Source organism: Gymnoscopelus braueri (assembly GCF_963280865.1).
Source record: "Gymnoscopelus braueri genome assembly, chromosome: 2".
Classification (NCBI taxonomy): domain Eukaryota; kingdom Metazoa; phylum Chordata; class Actinopteri; order Myctophiformes; family Myctophidae; genus Gymnoscopelus; species Gymnoscopelus braueri.
This window is the reverse complement of record NC_137604.1, coordinates 19958104-19977322: the sequence shown is the minus strand read 5'-3', so window position 1 is coordinate 19977322 and position 19219 is coordinate 19958104. Positions and strand designations below refer to the sequence as shown.

General features: G+C 42.7%; 1 protein-coding gene across 2 annotated transcripts in view; it reads right to left on the bottom strand.

The window, feature by feature from the left end:
* The window catches only part of add3a (adducin 3 (gamma) a), a 133381-nt gene that overhangs the window by 76215 nt on the left and 37947 nt on the right, over positions 1-19219 (bottom strand). Inside the window, exon 1 of one of the 2 annotated variants that reach the window (XM_080453842.1) lies at positions 11184-11456. The exons of the other annotated variant lie outside the window; for it this stretch is intronic. The gene's annotated coding sequence lies outside the window, so the exon portion shown is untranslated. Of the gene's footprint in view, positions 1-11183; positions 11457-19219 lie in introns of those variants that run through there. 2 annotated transcript variants of the gene reach the window in all.

The following is a 19219-nucleotide window of genomic DNA, read 5'->3' as shown; positions in this document are numbered from 1 at the left end:
GGGCGGCTATAGCTGAGTGGGTATAGGCTGTCTGGGAATCGGACGGTCACAATTTCGACCGTCGAAGCGTCTGTGAACAAGACACTCTGAGCAGCCATCTGCTGGGTGAAGCAGTAAATACCCCCCATCGTTCTTTGACACAAACATATGACGAAAATATTTTTCATCAAGTGTCTGCTATGTTCAGAGACGTCGGTTTCTAAGATTGCTTAACAGTGCCTGAGGGAAAAGCTGCAGAGTGCTAATTATTAGTCATGATGTTCCACTTGTTTGATTTGTCTCCGTCTGGAATGCTAGATTCAGACATTCTTGACTTGCAGCATAGCTGTGTCACCGTTGCACGCGCTATTGTCAAGTCAGGAGCATACCAAGGGATCTGATGACAAAGATCTTTAAGGCACTTCAAGGCAAGGCTCTGCAACCTTTTAAGCAGCAGAGAGAGGCCAAAGCAAAAGGGTAGAAAGGCTTACAGGGCCGATGAAGGCCCATAAAAGCAGGGGGGGATTATCTTTTCAACTTTCAGGATTAGATGTCTGATCAGTCTCTCGCGGTGCTAAAGATCACTCAGACGTTTATTCAAGGAAAACTCCTGCGGGCTAATGGTAACTCAGAACTGCGCTGTGTCAATGTACATTAGCGTCAGGGTGGCTGGGCTCACTGGTCTACATCTGGGCTTCAGAGTGGTTTACATTTTAAGTATAAAATGCCATGTGTGACACTGTTGACTTGTCAGAGTGACTTACAATGACGGAACAGTTATGTGACTTGCTAAATGACAGTTGATGGACACATTGGCATTGGATGAAATCTTTGTCCTTTCTATCTCCATATTTATAGGGCCAGCCATTTTGCCCCCGTGTCATTTAAAATGTATTTGGTACACTCAAGCTGACTGAACGCACCGACTGAAAGCACTGACCTTAAATCAGTTTTGCACCCTCCTACATAATGATTTAAACTGGCATCATGAGATATGTAAGCATACCCTTGGAGGAATCAGTGACAAAGGCCACAGCCGCCTTTCTGAGAATGAGCGTTAATGTTGGAATGGAGATGTAGTTTCTCATGTTACGCGTCAATTAGCCAGCAATCTGTAGACTAGACAGGGCAGGTGAATGCAGCCATCAGCCCCAGGGTTTTCATTGTCGGTTTCAATTTAGACTGATCAAACGCAGAGAGGGAGAAAAAGGGAGAGAGATACACATGGAATTAGACACACCAGAGAGAGAATGACCTCATTGGAGGCCTGTTGGTGCAATCTGTCTTGCTCAAGCAAAGGAGAGTCTAGTTGGTGAGAATCCATCTTGATTGGAACCCGACTGATATATCCATTTGGCCGAAATATCGGCCATTATTTGACTTTTTGGATGAAACCGGTATCTGTAGTTATGTAGTAGACGGTGAGATGTTCCGATTTAAAGAAAAATATGTATAAGCACTGTTAAGAAACGTTCAAAAATAGCCGATCTACAATCTCACAAAGTGTTGTGATCTTGTAGATTATTACTATTACTATTTTTGCCCGATGACAATGCCAACATTGGGATGCCAGGGTCCAAGTGGTTAATAAAATATACGTTTTCCAAAATGGATTTGAAAATTGTGCACTTCGCTACTAGGACTCTTGGGATCGGCACCGGACCCAAAAAGCTGGCATCGGTCGGGCTCTAGTCTTGATACATTTGTCGGCTGTGCAAGGCAATACCGCAGTTATGTGCCGAGAAATTCAACAACACCCATCGCTTTCCCTCTTTTGTCTCCTCAGACTGAAAGCACACACCCACCCACGCCTCCTTGCTCTGTCCATCCACACTATGATGTCCATTCTCCCATTACTCATCCATTATCAGTGGTTGTCAGATAAACTGGAGGGAGAGTAGGAGGATTGGATTGATGGGAAGCAGAGGACAGAGCTACAAGTCACTGTAGTCCTGTGAAGCTCAACACAGCGGTTGGCCATACATTTTCTCTATAATCAGCATAACCTAAGATGGGAGCTGTGTGTGTGTGTGTGCAGTTGTGAAAAGGCTCAGTTTACAAGGTGTCTGGTGGAACGATAGAAGCCAACCTCTCACACACACACACACACACACACACACACACACACACAGGTCTGTGTGGTGATACTCTCCAAGTAAAGGGCTCTTTCAAGTCCTCCTCTCTGTTTAACCAATCTGAAAAAACACCCACTGTCCCACGCAGCAGGGAATTCTGGGACCGGCATGATGGGATATTTCCACATTTCAGACGGAGGGACTGGGAAGATTTATGGATGGTTGGTGGGTGATGTAAAGTATGACCATGTATCGCATATAGCAGAAGTGACCCTTTAAAAAAAAATAAGATACCGTCTGAGGACTCTTAATAATTGTCAGGACCACTGTATGTCTTTAACAGAGGAGATCAGTGTGGAACAGAATGACCCAACAAAAAAAGAGAAAAGAAATCTGATGATTTCATTCTTTCATTAAGTGACATCAACTGATCTGAAAATTACTTTGAAGGAAAAAAGAAAACCAGTCTCAGAGTTAAATGAAAAAGCAAAATGTGCTTGGTAGATTACAGACCTCCACCCAGGTTGCAGTTTGTCTAAGGAGTTACAGTTTTTTCTGGTGCCACGTCCCCTAGTCGCCAACAGAACTTATGTGCATTTTTGTGACAGGCCCACACACCCACTACCACGCAACCTTTTAGCCAATCAATGATTAATCAGTTCAGGACCAACGTTTCCATGAAGGTTTGTGTAAATCCGTTCAGGACAGTCAGACAGTTGGAGGTGGACAAAACGGGTGAAAACTTTGTCTCCATGGCTGGCGGAGGTAATTAGTGAAACACACAGTTGAGGGAGTCAAGTGTGTATTCACATACTTGAGTGTGAAACATGAATCTGTGAATGAGAAGATTTTGCTGCGTAGTAACAATAAAGTAAATTCTTCCATTTCTCCCTTCCTTCTTTTCACTCTCATTCACTCTCTCACTCTCTCTCTCCTCCAGGCTGTGTGTCAATCCATCCGTCGCTAATCCTCTTTCTGCATGGCTCACTGAATCCTCAGTGTTCATTTGTCTGCCCCCTTTGTTTGTCTTTTCAGTAGTGTCTGCCTCTGCCTTCTCCCTTTCCAGAAATCCTCCAATCCTCTCTTTTTCCCCCTTCTACATCCGTTCAATCCACCTTCATCCTTGCTCATCTCCATGACTCCACCCCTCTTCCCTCCATTCATTCATCCTTCATTCCCTCCTCACGTCCTCCTGCACCGACACTCCTGTCTACTCTTTTTTTCCACACATGAAGGACAGTGCAGCATTCCACTGACGCCGCCCCTTCCAACCCATGCAGAAAAATAAATAATTGTCCACATGTTGTGCTGGAATTTTAATGACTTCCATAGCTCTACTTTGTCTCTCTTCCAGAAATCCAGGCAGATTCCAAAAACGAGAAAGACGAAGAAGAAAAAAGAACCTCATAAAACTAAATGAATCATTTTAGTAGTATGGTAATGACGTTGCAAAAACTGCAGCCTGTGCCAAGTGGTGACTTTTGATCCGATGCTGGGTGGCTTCAAAAGAAGACGGCATATGTCATATGAGGAACTTCATCAAGCCAGAGGCAGCCCTAAATACAAAGCAAAACCAGACCATTTTGGGACAATGTTTGTTGGGTCCTGATAACAAGCTTACACCTTTTATCCTCCTCTAAGATTTATTTTTGGAATGTTCTGCTTATTTAGACAAATGTAGAAAGACTGGGGATACAGAGAGAGAGAGGAGAGATTCGAGGCAAGATGGGAGTCGGATTCAAACTAGGTTCCCCGTATCTCACAAGGAGCATGTGGACCATGCACTGACTGGTTTAGCCAGCCCAAGCCCAGGCTTTTTTTTTTACCATTCAGAAAGATATCGACCTTAAAAGGAATGAAAATTATGTCATTATCTACACATCCTCATACCAGTTGAAACTAAGATAACGTTTCTTTGTCTCAACAACTCAACTTTTGCCAGCAAAATCTTGTCCAAAACAACCAAATTCAATGGTGAAGCCTTTAAAAGTGCAAAAAGAGCAAAAACTGACCCTAACCTTAGTCTATACAGCTCATGCATCACATTGCAAGTCTTCTGATGCCAAACAAGCAGATGTGTTCAAAAGCATTCACGCTCTTTCCATGTGTATGTGATGTAGTAGACCTCTGCGTAGAAGTGTAAACATGTGGGGGAGATTTTGCGTTCAGAGCAGAGCATGAACAGTGTTTGGCTTCAGAAGAGTTGGATTATGTTGCATGAGCGGTGCAGAGTCATTTCTGGGTGAACTACTCCTTTAATTAAAAAAGAAAAGTATTTTGTCAGGGGGCGTAGAATTTCGTACAATTTTCAAAGTTGGTGCCTTGCTGGCATGTAGTAGACTACATAGTTTCTGCCATGTTTTGCAGAAACAATGTCATGCCAGCAAGTACACACACACTCTCTCACACACACACACAATGTGCACATGCACAGACGCACAAGTGTGTGCGAAGGCGTACACACACAATGATTCAGCAGAAATAAGGGCAGAAAACAGAAAAACATTATGTGTAAATCCACACTTATGTCCGTGCTAAAATAACTAGTAGGCTACGTGTGAAATCTCCAGCTGAGACAAGAATTAAGGCCCTGGAGAGGTTTCCTGACGACCTTCCAAATTCCTCAGGAGTGTCTGTTAATGGTTCCATTAAGTACAGTCAGGTACACAGTAGAAATGTTAATGCATCCATTGACTCTTGACAGTGTACAAGCGACGTTTTTTCACAGTGCACGCACTAGTACATCCTTCTCACAATAAATCTCAAAACGGACCCTTATGGGTCAGTGTGGTTCCATTTGTACACTCTCAGAGTTAAATTAATACTCAGGATTTTACAGAGTATGCCGCCCATGATTCATGACCTAAGACAAGAAAGGGGGCAAATAGGTGTCCCTGTCAAGGGCCAATAGAGACTAGAGCAATTTGTCTTTAAAATGACTCTGATCTGACACAAAACTAAGGACAGATCCATGTGCATTGACTAATAAGATGAATAATGTTGCTATCCCACCTTCAGTATGGCCTGGAGGAACACCACTGCATGGGCTCAAATTCCAGCCACTGCGACCTTTCCCAGTGACGTGTTCAGAGCGACACACTAGAGCAGGAAATGGATGTAATTTCCAGGAAAATTATAATCCCCACTAGAAATGACACACGAGTGCTGCGTCCGAATGAACCCCCCACCCTCCAAAACAAGGGGGGGAAAAAAATCACCTGCATGCTTTAGTCTTCACCATCATTTACCATTGAATTACATCAATAATCCATATGAATACAGATTCTCCATCGGTATAGGGAACACCCAGGACCAACGGTTACATTTCAGAACCCTTCGGCCGTGTTGGTTTTTCCTTTTCAACCCAGGACCAGCTGTGGAGGAAATGACAATACAAGGGGAAAACAACAAAGATTAATAACCCCCCACCCCTCTTACTCCCTCCAACATCTCGCCATCTATCCCCAGCTGGTCTTTTTCTCTCAGTGTTACTCATTCACCTCCCGTAATCTTACTGTTCCCTTGTTTCATCTGCAGGGCTGTGGCCCTTGAATCTTGAAACTGATACATTGCGCTCTTATACACATGTGCACGGACTGCACGCACAAATGTGTGCATGCACTAGAACTTGTCTCACACACCAGGAATCCAGGCAACATCCTCTGAGCTGCAGCCCACAACGAGAAGCAGGCCTTGGGATGCAGCCCCATCGGAACTCCCCTATACTCCCATGCTGTGGCCCTAGAGAGCATGGTCTGGCTTAGGGCCAGGCCTTTGTCTATCACACTCCTCTTTTGTCTATTTGTTCAGCATCTAGCCAGGAGCAGAGGGCTTTGGTCCTTACGTTGTGTCTATCACTGTGTGTTTCACAATGGCTTTTGGCTTTCATAACCCCCGACCATCTTATTCCAACTGTGTAAATGAAAAAGAACCCGCTGTCGTCTTCCGCTGTGTCAGGAACGAGAACAGGAAGCCGACTGCGGGATGCGGCCATTGAGTTTTTCTCTTTCTGAATTTCTTTTCAGAAACTTTTCTATATCTTTCCATCAACTGTAGGTTATCTATTTTGTCAACATCGGTTTTTCGATTAGTGTCTTTTTTTACATTCTGTTCTTGCTTTATCCGTGCTATCTCTCTATTTCTCTCTCTGAGCAGTGTTTTTCTTTTTCTTGATGTACTTGAGGCACAAAGTCTCTAAACTGACATGAACAGCATACTGAAACTCTTTATTGGATGGTGTACCATTAGAAACACAACAATTCTTATTTGATACTAATGTACTATGAGTATATGCAAAATCCAATTTAATTCTCAATAGTTAAATTAACACTCAGGATTGTGCAGTGTGCTATACAGTACATAATGTTTTTGTGATTTAGCAGTAACAGCTTCCACTATTCATCACTTCATGAGACTAAAAACCAAACATGGTGTTTTTAGTCTCAGTGAAATCATAGCTCTGCTCTGATGTAATTCCCCTGATTGGAGGGGTGGGACATCGAACTCAGTTCGATGTCCCACCCTTCCCTAAGTCTTCCCTAAGTCCAACGCACTAAATTACTTCCAGGTTTAAGGAGGGAGAGAAGGAAGGAATGAAGGAAGGAAGGAAGGAAGGAAGGAAGGAAGGAAAAAAGAAAAAGATAGAAAGAAACATAAACAACATAAACAAAGATAGATCAGTTTGTAAAGAGTTCTTGGGGATGAAACCAACAAGGCAGCAGGGAGATGGGGAGAGGAAGCCAGAGGGCTGCAGACCAATATGTCCACACCACCAAAGTCAATATTTGCAAGGACAGAGAAGCTCCCTGTGAGTTGATGAAGTCATTGTTTTGAGAGTTTGGAAAGCAAGGGTCTAGGTCAGAGCTACAGTAGGTTCCCAGAGTGATGGGTCTGTATGTGTGCGTGTGCGTAAATGGACTATCTATTGTTGTGTTGGAAGTAAAGCAATATCCTTCCTCCTGGATGTTCCATACTCTCTCCTTTACCATTTCCCTGCACACTGCACTGCCCCTCCGTAGAAACCACTACTATCCCTAGATACCACTGCCATCCATGGATACCACTGTCACCCATAGATACCAATGCAAATCATGGATAGCGCTACCATCCATAGATACTACCATGTTTACATGGGTTCAGTTTTTTACTTGCTCTTCCTGGGTCTCATTTTGTTCCCAGAACCATGCCTTTAACATCATTTCATTTGTTGTGACTGTGAGGCAGATAATATTCCCTGTCACTCAACCCCAGGCTTGGTACAATGATGTTATCTGTGTGCAGGACAGGGAGGGACATTGTCCTCCACAAAAGGCTGATTGAACTGAGACTGCATGTGAGACACAGCAATGACAATGGGCTCTATATCTATATAGAGAAGATAAAAGCAACTTCAGGTCATAGCAAAGAAATTCTCATTGGCAACAGGGCAATGAGAGTCTACATTACCTTAATCAGAAATGGGGTGAACATTGACATCAATGAGACAAAAGAATAGAAGGTTGGCCGTGATGATCTACATTGTATCAACATATGTAATGGCCTATATGGTATACAAATTCTATGCATTTTCCTATAGAGGTCAAGGGGATAGGTTACCACAAGCTTACCACAAACATAAAATACATTCTTTGCAACAGATGTCACATTTTGGTGAGGACAGGCTTGGCAAAGCACCCCCAGTCCCATGAACCTTGACCTGACAAGAGTGATCTATAAAAAGTGTTGGAACAAGTTAAAAACTTTACAACAGTCGCCCTGCCATGCTCATCACAGTTGAAGTGAAGTCATCAGCACGTCGAGGCTGATTTGCAGAGGTGGAAGAGAACACCAGACATACCCTTGTGCCAATTGCGTATCCTTTCTTTCCCTCTATTATATGGTCTATCTTCCTCTTTCTGTATTTCTCTTTCTGCACCTCTCCTTCACAGAGAACATTTCCCCTCAAACACATTCAGTTCAACACCAACTGCACGACAACTCAGCCAGTCATAAAAACGGAGTCAAAGGGGAATGGGGATCGATGTTTATTGTTCCCTCAGGAATCTAAGAACCTAAGTATTAATATAAAATGACTAAACCATTTGTGAAAAACAACAGCACCAGATCTTAATCCAAGGCAGGGGGAAATTGAAGATTAGCTCACTGCTCTCCATATGAATATCAAGCTTTGGCCAAACTACTCAAAGCTCAGTAACTAAAACTACCATGGCCAGTTTAACATTGTGAGTATGATGGAGGATGCATGGTTATGTTATTCTCTTTTCTGGGAGGAAACTTGAGAAACAAAGTTCAAGTTTGGATCAGGTCTGTGCGCGCACACACACACACACACCTGCATTTTGGCTGAGCTATGTACAAGCCTATTGTCATACTCTCATATTTAAGGCCTTCTGGGGGCCCTGCCCAAATACATTTGGTTCAGCTTAGCGCTGCTGTCCTGCACTATTCAATCATACTGAAATCACCACAAGAAAAAAAAAAGAAAATAAGAAAAACAAGCCTTGGAGAGCTTTAACATGGCCGAACTCTGACAGGAAAGATTCTTCTTCGATGGCTCAGCAAATGTACCCCCCCCACCCAATTAAAAAATAAACAGTTTGGAGAGTGTAGATGTATACAGATACATTTACCCAAATCTGCAACATAAACACCTACATATAAACAACTCTCACGTACACGTTAATGCTTGGGGAAGCCTTTTTCTTTCCTTTCTCAAGAGCAGATTTAAGTGCAGCTGACTCGGGACAGCTGGAAACCATGCTGTATGACATAATCTGAGGAGAACTAGCCAAAATATTTAACACACACACACACACACACACACACACCCACACACACACACACACACACACACACACACACACACACACACACACACACACACACACACACACACACACACACACACACACACACACACACACACACACACACACACACACACACACACACACACACACACTCTCCCCCCTTTGGGACCATTTGGGTCACTGCAGATCTTACCAAACCTGCATTTCGCTTGTACCTGTATGAGTACTAGTGATAAATAACCCCTCTAGATTCTTGAGGATCATTTGTGCTGTCACACTGGGACCATACTTCACTATCAGAGAACACTATTATGTCCACTGCCTCAGACTCAGTATGGGGGAAAGCAATTGCTGAAATGTTATCAAACTACATGTCCCAGTGTGCAATGCAATAAATCAAACATCCCGCCAAGAAAGAAAGCTGTCCTAATTTGTCATTAAGATGTATCTCATAACCTTGACCCAAGGTTCAGGCATACAGTGCTGAATTCACTTGGATGCACAACAAATGGTGCTGGAGAGGAAGTCAAGACAGACAGGATTGCAAATCATTCTACCTCGAGCAGCAATATTTTCTTCAAAGCCCGATGTAAAAAAAGGGGGGGGAATAATTTCTTAAACTATGTGAAAACTGCAAAGAATGTGAAAAGCGGAAGACCGAACAATATCTATTATAATGTTGCATTTTATTACTTCTTTCAAGGGGGTTGAAACAAATATTTGACTGCTCATATAAGAATTTGTCAGGGCAGTGAACCCTTCACCGCAGCAACATGTGCTATGGGAGTTGAACCGATAGTTATGCATCATATTACTAGACTCAATACATACAGACAAATGCACTGACAGTTCAAATCCATCTAAAAATAAAGAGCTTTTGTCTTTTTGTTATTGAGTGTGCCTATATGTCATGATTAGACATGCTCAAACCCTGTTTTTTCATTGCCCACACAGATTTAGGCTAATACACAATACCTATCATATAAACCCATAACCCAGACCATTCAATGTTTTTTTCAAGTTGCAGTGCTTTAAGACTTGGTTGGTACATGGTACCACGTAGAAAATTGGCAAAAAGATCAAATACAAGACAAAAACAAGATCCTTGGCACCCTCTAATCCAATTTGAGAGTCAGATGGTCACAGTTTGCTGTCAGCTAAAGCGCAACAACGGATTTACATCAGAATGAATTCCTCGCCGAGTCACATTGAGGCGCGATGATGCAAAATGCCAAACACCTCGAGCTATATGAATGACTCCAACTGTACGCACAGAATAACAACATAGCATCTGAGCAGAGGCCATTAGACCACACTATTTCCCATCATTATTCAGTTACCCAACCATGAAAGAAGGCCATTCATAAGAGCACCCAGAAAACAACACCCAGAAATAGAACCCGGTTTCTTTAATGGTGTCCTCCTATCGCCACTTAGGCAACGGTGAGTAAAGAGACACCTATGAAAAGATTAACTAACCACTTGACTGCACAACACCTCCTTTTCCTTGGGTGGGGGGCGGGGTTGAGAGACAGAATTATGACAAGCAGGACCGCTTGAGTTCCTGGACACGCTTTGCAGGAGGTTAAATGTGCAACACTATTTTGTCTCAAGGCATACATAAGACTTACTGAGTGAAAGACAAAAATACAGGTAACGTGTTGCGTCTGCCCGGCTCACATATGGCCCACATGACAGGCAACAAAACAGCCCCCTCAACAAACTGCATTATCGTGCCCCTCCCCCCCCGAGGCATGCTGACACTTGAGAGCACGGCCCCCTTTATGCGTGCAGAGAGCCATCCAAGACCCATTCACAGCTCACAGCTCCATGCTTTTTTCACTTTCACACAAAAAAGAACTTTCAAACTGAAAAGAGGGGAGAAGGGGGTTCTTCTGGCGTCTCCGCATTAGCATGCAAGCAACTTTCAAGTGGAAGTTCTGAATCTTCTTTACCATCCTTGGAAAACTTTCTCATGACAACATTGACATTTTGGAAACTGTGACACCACATCATAGATTGTGTTTAATCTATTAAGATTGAAAATGTTGAAAATGCAGGCCAGATTTAAGAGTCTTGTGAGCACTGCAGTCAGTTTAGTAATCAACATTTCTGCAGGATTTGAACCACAGCAGAGGGCCTGCTGGCAGAGAATGCACAGTAAAATCAATGTTCAATGTTCATTTAATTCCAAGAGTGTACAAATGGAACCATTTGTACACTCTTGGAGTTAACTGAACACAGAGGATTTTTACTATTTTACTCTCTATAGGCACCATGCACCAGTATTCAACAGATGCTGTAAAGCAAAAAGCATGACTCACCTGTTTGGGACACAGCCAAGCAGCCAAACAGTTAATGTAGTCTTCAATCCCTTCACTTCAGCACACAGCACAGATCCACCTGCAGTGCAGTGACTAGTACCACCGTTCTGCACTCTCTCTCTCTCTTTCACTCTCTCCCTCTCTAACACGCCTCTCCCATTGTAACAGAGCACAGCGCAGTGGGAAACTCTCCCGCTTCCTCCACGCTCCTCCTATCTCCCCGTGTGTTTCTCTCTTCTTTTTCTTCTTCCACGCTCTCTTCCAAAGCCAGGGGCTGGTCTGTCTTCTTTATCTGGTCTCCGTGCAAAGCGCAGCACTGATAGTGAAGCATTTATCTGCTGCAGCTGAGGAGGACTGGCTGGCAGAGTGTGTGTGTGTGTGTGACTGTGTGTGTGTGTGGAGGGTGGAAGCTCTAAATTGGGGGCTGCTGTGTTGGGGAGGGGAGGGGTGAGTGAAGAGGGGGGGGGGTGTGTGGGGGAGGGGCAGTCATGATTAGAATTCTCCTGGACACAGGACACGCATCGCACGCACACACATGCAACGCGCGTGCTTACAGATGAAATGACACAGGCTCCATGCCCCCCCCCAGGGTCCTTTGGCTGTCTGTCGTTAAAAGTTCTCCAGGACCTTGAAAAGGATTTCAGAGCCCTTCCTTCCAAATGTTTGTGTTACTTGGCTCGGACTTGATAGAGAGACGCAGAAAGAGCACAGAGAGAGGCTAATGAAACTAAACCACCTGCTCTGGAAAAGCTTTTCTGATTCTCTCTCTCTCTAGCTTGCAAACACCACATGTTACGTGCTTGGTTTATGGACCCACTTTGCAGCACAACTACAACATTAGTGTTAAGCATGCGTGTGGCCTGCATGGAAATCAAACCTTAACCCTGGAAGTACCTACTCTGTCTCTAACCTCTCTTCCTACTTTCTCCTTCTCTCCCCCCGTTTCCTTCCTTTCTTCACTCTTTCATACAATCATCATCATTGGCAAGTTTCAACAATGGGCCAAAGCCAGCCATACCCCACGTCTGCTTTCAGCGAGGTCTGACAATAAAGGCAAGGGAATGTCCCATTCTTCACCATCACCCCCCCCACTGGCCTCCTTAGGACTTCCAGTACTTTCCCTGATGGCAGCTTAACAACGAGGAGAATCCTAAAAAAGCTACAAGAAGGACTCCACCAAAACAAAGTGGGTGGGGGTGGTTGATGATAGAAACCATTTAATTTTAAGAGAACTTCCACAGAACCACAGATGGATGTCTTAACTATATTGGTACGCCTGCAAAATATTGTAGAGTGCAAACACTATCACTGCCACAGCAATCTGGGAACCCATCGGCTGAATTCTGTTTTAAGAGATTACTGCAACAGTGACACCAAAAAAATGACACTTCTGTAAAAATGCAGGCCATTTACAACTCAAAGGCCCCAATTAAGACTTTATTTCATAAAATCTTTTTGAGATTGAGGCCGAGAGCTGAACATGACATGGCTGGTTAATGGATTTTTAGTGTTGTCACATCGTTGTGGTTAGGTCAATTTGTTAACTCAGGAGGTACAAAAAGAGGCCAGGGGAATGACATTAAATTAGCATGTGAATGACTTCTCGACTCCACACGGGGTTGGCTGTGCACGTAAAGTTCAGAACAAGTCTTTATCACATGGTGGAGCTTGCTTCAACCTACTCATCTTTTGCCTCTTTTCCTTCACTCTGATCCGACTGTTTATTTGCAGCATGTACTCAGACCACCGAAGGAAAGAATAGTGTATGCCAGCTGCCTTCATGCCATCATTTCATTGCTGGATTTTCAACTTTCAAGTGTGAGCTCCGAAAAAGCCCTTAGAGAGGCCCCTCCTGTAGATTTCGCAGAAGACCATTCATATGAATTCAAAAGGGCACTGCTTGGCATTTAACTCTTAACGCAACCACCCATGCTCATTAAGCCTCCATTTCCAAACCATTCCTCTGGTGTAATGAGGAAAGTGACGTTCGGTGTACGGTAAAGACGGGCCATGTGTTAGAATGATTTGCAGTTGATCACTGCAGAAAACAATCTTCCCACCGCCTGTGGTATCGGATGCATTTTTAATTGCTGCTTCCTCCTTCAGACGTGCATCCATTTGGAGCTCGGTTTTACTGCTGATGCATGCAGAAAAGACACATAATCATAGGCAGTGAAAATAAATGCTTTTCCGCTATCGTCCACAGCCAACTGTCGTCAGAAAAGACTAGCAAGCAAGCAGGCAGTTCTTAGATGACCCTGAATCAATTTGTAATCAATTACTCAAGTTGAGAGAAGGGGATTGGGGTGGATGCTGCGTCTGGGCCAAGCTACATATCCAGCTGTCATAGTCTAAGTGGCAGGGATTCCCTGCTTGCTGTGTGAGTGTGGCGAGTGTGGTTTTATGTTAGTCAAATCTGTCAAGGAGGAGAGGATCAATCCCTCGTCGAGGATGAAAGCTACCAATCTGCCACATTGGAAACTATTTACTGGTAATGCCATCATGTTGCGCTGGGGAGGACAACGTCTTCTGTCTTGTCTGAAGTAATTTGCAGCCAACAGCAAAAAAACGTGTATTTGCCACGCAGATGTTTAAATCTTCCTTCTACCCTATTCAAATCAAGGCCGTTAAATGTCTAACTGTGACATAAGTATATTCGCAGGACAGGTGAATCAAAAAAATGCGAATCAGAAATTGCTCTACTTATACCAAACTAAAAGTTAGAAATAATTTCGACTACTCATGGTGTTCCATTAGATAGACTCTGCATACCTGTCCCAAAATAAACCTGTCCTCGCTCTCCAGTCCCCGCTTACATAGCATGGGCTGGAGATGCTTGGTCTAACATTAGCGCATAGCTGAGTGGAGATTGCTCAGGCCCACAGCATTCTCCATGAGTTAAAAAGGGATACAACTTTGGATTATTTATGAGCGGGGATTACTGGTTGTGACTCTCCATGCCGACTCCTTCAGCGAGAAGACAGAGGAAAATGAAGTACTGTAGACAGGCAGACGGTGGCTGGTGTGTGTATAATGCACGTTAATAAGCACCTATCATTATAGGAAATTATAGTGCGAGTTGAACAGTGTAAGCTTTATAGTCAGTGAAGATGTAACTCTGTCCTGGTTAACAATTATGCCACACCACATACTGTATGCACTAGAATACCCGAGGCGGGTTTCACGCAGTGTGTAAATCAACAAATTGCAAAGCACTTCCCTGTCAATGTGCTTCTAATACACACTGACATATAATTTTGTGAAGATTGCGCACTGTAGCCACAGTAACCTGATTTTATACAGATAAAATCCCCCAAAAGATAAAACTTGTTTCCATTGTGGTCCATTTTAAAACAAAAAAACAACCAACAGTTTAATTTATATATATATTAACATTGTGACACACACATGAAATTTCTTCATAGTGTATGGAGGAAAATGCAGAGACTAGAAAGCCAATAAGCCATCTTACATAAGTTTTAAAAGACGGAATACAAAGAGGAAGCACTGGGATTCACCTGCAGAGGCCTATAGTGTTTCACTGGCCGACATCCAGCAGTGCAGGTGAAATATGGGTTAGAAGCAGTCAGCCCTACAGGGCTGCCTCATGACTGGCTGGGGGATGCGCTGATTTGAGAAAAAAACAAGCCATATATCACACTACATATACACACGCAGGTTATAAATAATACAAAAAGGTTGAAGTTAGCAGCAATTTGATGTGCCTGAGGGCTTGGGGGACAGGACAGAGAAGAAAAAGTGTGTTTGCTTTTCCTACCGTTTGTTTTTTTATAAGCTTGGTTCTCATAGCTTCAACTTCAACGGAATTGTATTTTTTATATGACAAGCAGCAATATAAATGTTCCTATTTTCCCGTGTGCTGTACCTTGTAGTCCTTTTAATTATCGTTTTCATTTGTTTTTGCCATGTGGCCCAGGTTGTTATTGTAAATGAGAACTGGATCTCAATTAACTAGTTCAATAAAGGGTTAATAAAGAACAAAAACTAAACAATAGTATATTGCATCATTTTACAGAGTATAGTACGTAAATCAGTAGAAGCTAAATCAGTAACATCTTGTGGACTAGTAGAAACTAAAACAGAGATATCATAGACCTGTTCACTGAAGATGAGGACATTTAATAATAAATGTGTAAATCAATTTCTAATAACATGAGCAAATGGCCACAAGCACTGGAATACATTAGTTGTTAAAATAAAATATTTCTCAAACTAATTAACTCATTGCCTGCCTATAACGCATATATGCGTTCTTTAGAATCCATCACTTGCCTGCCAATAACGCATATATGCGTTTTTAGATTATTATTATTATTTTATTTTTTTTTAAACATTTTTTTAAAATTTGACCCAAAGACCAAGGAGATATGATTTTTCGAAGATCTAGACTCCTATCCACTTCCTTGTTAACTTAAAACTTAAAAATTCTGTATCTCGGCTCCTGAGTACTTTTTGTTTTTTCAATTAAAAATCTCTGGCAGACAACTGCAAAAAATCTGAAATAATTCTGGCAGTCAATCGGTTAATATGGCTGATTCGTGCCCTGGGGGTATCTCTTGCCCCAGTTTGTGATGTGGGGGTTTAGGCAGTAAACATGCAGTGTGTCTGGGGTCATGGGAGACTGTCTTGACCTGACTGCTATGAATATAACACCATGTGACAGAGGTAAATATGGTAATTTATTTAATGAGAGTCTGTCTAGTGTAAGATCAAGAGCTGCTCATTGTGAAGTGCACAATATAGCAGGGATTTCGTAAAAGTAGGAGGATAGGAGAAAACTGGCAGGTAGGAAGATAATTATTATTATTATTAATTATTATTTAACAAGTTAAAACAAATAACCCAAAAGTATTCATCATGGCCATCAAAGGAGATTATTTCAAATTCAATTCACCTCATTTAAAGTCTTGACAGTCTGTCTATCATTTGTACGGTATGCCAAATTATAGTAGTAATTATAGTATAGTTACATTAAGACCCTTACTGTGCAGAGAAAATAGAATGCATTCCAGCCACAAGTCACAACATAGGCTATACATCGGTTTATCATTTTAGGTAAAACAATAAAGAAAAACATAACATATCTCCAACAGCAAGCCCTGTAAACTTAAGCATCACTCTAGAGTCTAGAGTCTACTCTAGACGTTTGGGGTTCCCAAACAATTTCAGCTCGAGACCCAAAAGAGAAATGTTGTGTTTCCCAGGGACCCAGACGTACAAAAAAAACAGGATATACTTGCGACCCTGAGCGACCCAAAATGGGTCGCGACCATATGTTAGGGAACCAGTGGTCTAGAGAGGGCAGCTAAGACATGAAATAAATCTGACGTTTGGAAGAGTGGCTGTTGTAAAGAGGAGACCCACTGGGTTTAACATGGAGACAGTAAGGGAGGGACCCAGACAAACGCATCTTATTGCCAACTAGTTAGTTACAACACCCATTCCACTCAACAGCACAGATCATTTCCATGCCACGTGCCAGAGATTTAGGAATGATGACATGAGATAAAAACAAGCATCGTTTCCACTCCTGCCGGTCAAAATAAAATTCATGTGAGATGAGGTATTGGGGAGAAAACCATTTGCACCGTTTCAAAGAAAATGTGTGCAATAGGAACAAATGATTTTTATCCTCTGCAAAAAAAAACAACAACATTTTTTCAGTTGTGGATTCCATCGTAAAAAATTATGTAGGAAAGGTTACTGAGATACGATCAGTGCCTGGTACATAGCAGGTTGTTATAACAGCCCATGGGTGAATTATCTGGAATGCTGCTATCTCTTGAACAGTGAACAAAAAATAAATAAAAGAAAAACTGGTTGGAGGTTAGGTTAGCCATTTTTCACAACTAGAGGTTCGGGCCGCTATGCAGCCCTCACTTCTGGAGTTCATGCCACTACGCGGCCCTCACACCTACGTACGTCGCACCGCCGATACGACCGATATGTCTGAGTCATAGTGACGGGGGCCTTGTTAGAATACCCGTCTGTCTGTGTTCCTTTTGTGCCAGAATATGGAGATATTGGAGTCCCTTATATGTCCATATGTGGAGATTCCTTTGAGGCGGTCCGCATAGTTTCCGATATGGTCCGCCCATGTTACAGCAAGTGCAATTCGTGGCATTCTTGTGTAGATGCCATCCAGGGCCTTTTCCTGTTGTACTGTGAGCATCCATGTCTCTGCCCCATTGAGCAGTACAGATTCCACTGTAGCCACATACAGCCACCTCTTGAGGTCATCTCCCAGATTTCTACTCTCCTCATCCCATACAAGGCATTCCAGGCAAGTCACTCACTGGACTTTCAGATCCTGTTCTCTCGAGGAAGTTGAGGTTAATGTCGAGCATTATTCTATAACTCTAACTACCTATATGCAAAGAAAGGCAGGATATTATTCAAGCGATTTGAGACAATTCCTGTGTCCAGCAGCATTATCAACCCTACATGGAGCACCAGTACTTACAAAGATAGCATGCAGTGGAAGTTTTATTATCCGAGTGACAAGGGAAGACTCCGGAAAACCACTACTAAAAGTTGTTTAAAATCATCATCTGACAAGTCTGTAAAGCCATCAACATCTTCATGAAAACCCATTTCAGCCGTATGCACCCATTTGTTGTCTGGTCCAGACAACTTCAAAACATTTAGTAAAGGCCAGGGCCCTAGGTGAAGGATCTAACTTCTACCAAACACAGTATGCTACAATGCTTGAGAGCAACAAAAGTAAAACCACCCCAAGTTAAGGCCACAGACTGCATCAACAGAAAGGGGGAAAAAAGTGTTGTGTGACTAGTCTACTGTTGCATAGAAGGTATGACATTTCTGTCATATTTCAAATGTGTTTTCAGGTGGATGGTACGGACAGAGATTATCTCTGCTAAAACACTTGAGATGACGGAGAACAATTTAAAGTTTATTTTAACACATTGCGTGCCAATCGCGTAGTTCTACGCAAACCTAAATAATTGCGCAGCGTGCCAGTCGCGTAGTTCTACGCGAAGTGGTCTTTTTTTTCTCGCAGTGACACATTTCATTGTAGGCCTCCCTCGCAGTGACACATTTCATTGTAGCAGAAATGAATGTCAATCGAAGATTTTCTTTCCCATCCGCCGCCGCTCTAAAGCTTCCGCTAATCCGCCATTATCTCCGGTGTTGTTTTTCTCCGCGCTGAACGCTGTTTAATAGAAACTGCGACTACTGCAAAATGGACGATCGCCGATTGAAAATGTCTTCTCTGGGCCACTCACACAGCTACCCTGTGTGTCTACAAACAGTTGAACGCGCGATCTTAAGGTATTTAGCGAGGTCTGTGGCGAGGTGAAAAAAAATAAATAAAAAAATAATAATCGCTGGCGCTGGTGAGTACATTATGATATTAGTGCAGCGGATAAAAGCAATATTTTGGGAGAATCGTTCACTTGGTGATACAAGCGTGAAACTTGGTACAGATCATCTTTAGAGGTCATTTATCGATTTTTTTAATCGAGCCACTTGAAAATCAAAGATGGCGGCCATTTTTCAAGATGGCCGACATCTTAGTGGGCAGTTAAGTGATATGATGGTTTATTTGGTGATACAAGCATGAAAATTGGCATGAGCAGTCTCTGTGGGTCACTTGACAATAGGCCACCCACAGCTACTTGAAATTTCAAGATGGCGGCCATTTTTCAAGATGGCCAACACTTTAGTGGAGCAATTAAGTTATATAATGGTTTATTTGGTGATACAAGCATGAACATTGGCATGAGCAGTCTCTGTGGGTCACTTGACAATAGGCCACCCACAGCTACTTGAAATTTCAAGATGGCGGCCATTTTTCAAGATGGCCAACACTTTAGTGGAGCAATTAAGTTATATAATGGTTTATTTGGTGATACAAGCATTACATTTGGCATGAGCAGTCTCTAAGGGTTGCTTGACAAGAAAACACTCCCAGCCACTTTACATTTCTATTTTCAAGATGGCCGCCCCCTGGATCCTCAAAAGATAAATTTTCTCATATAAATGTATG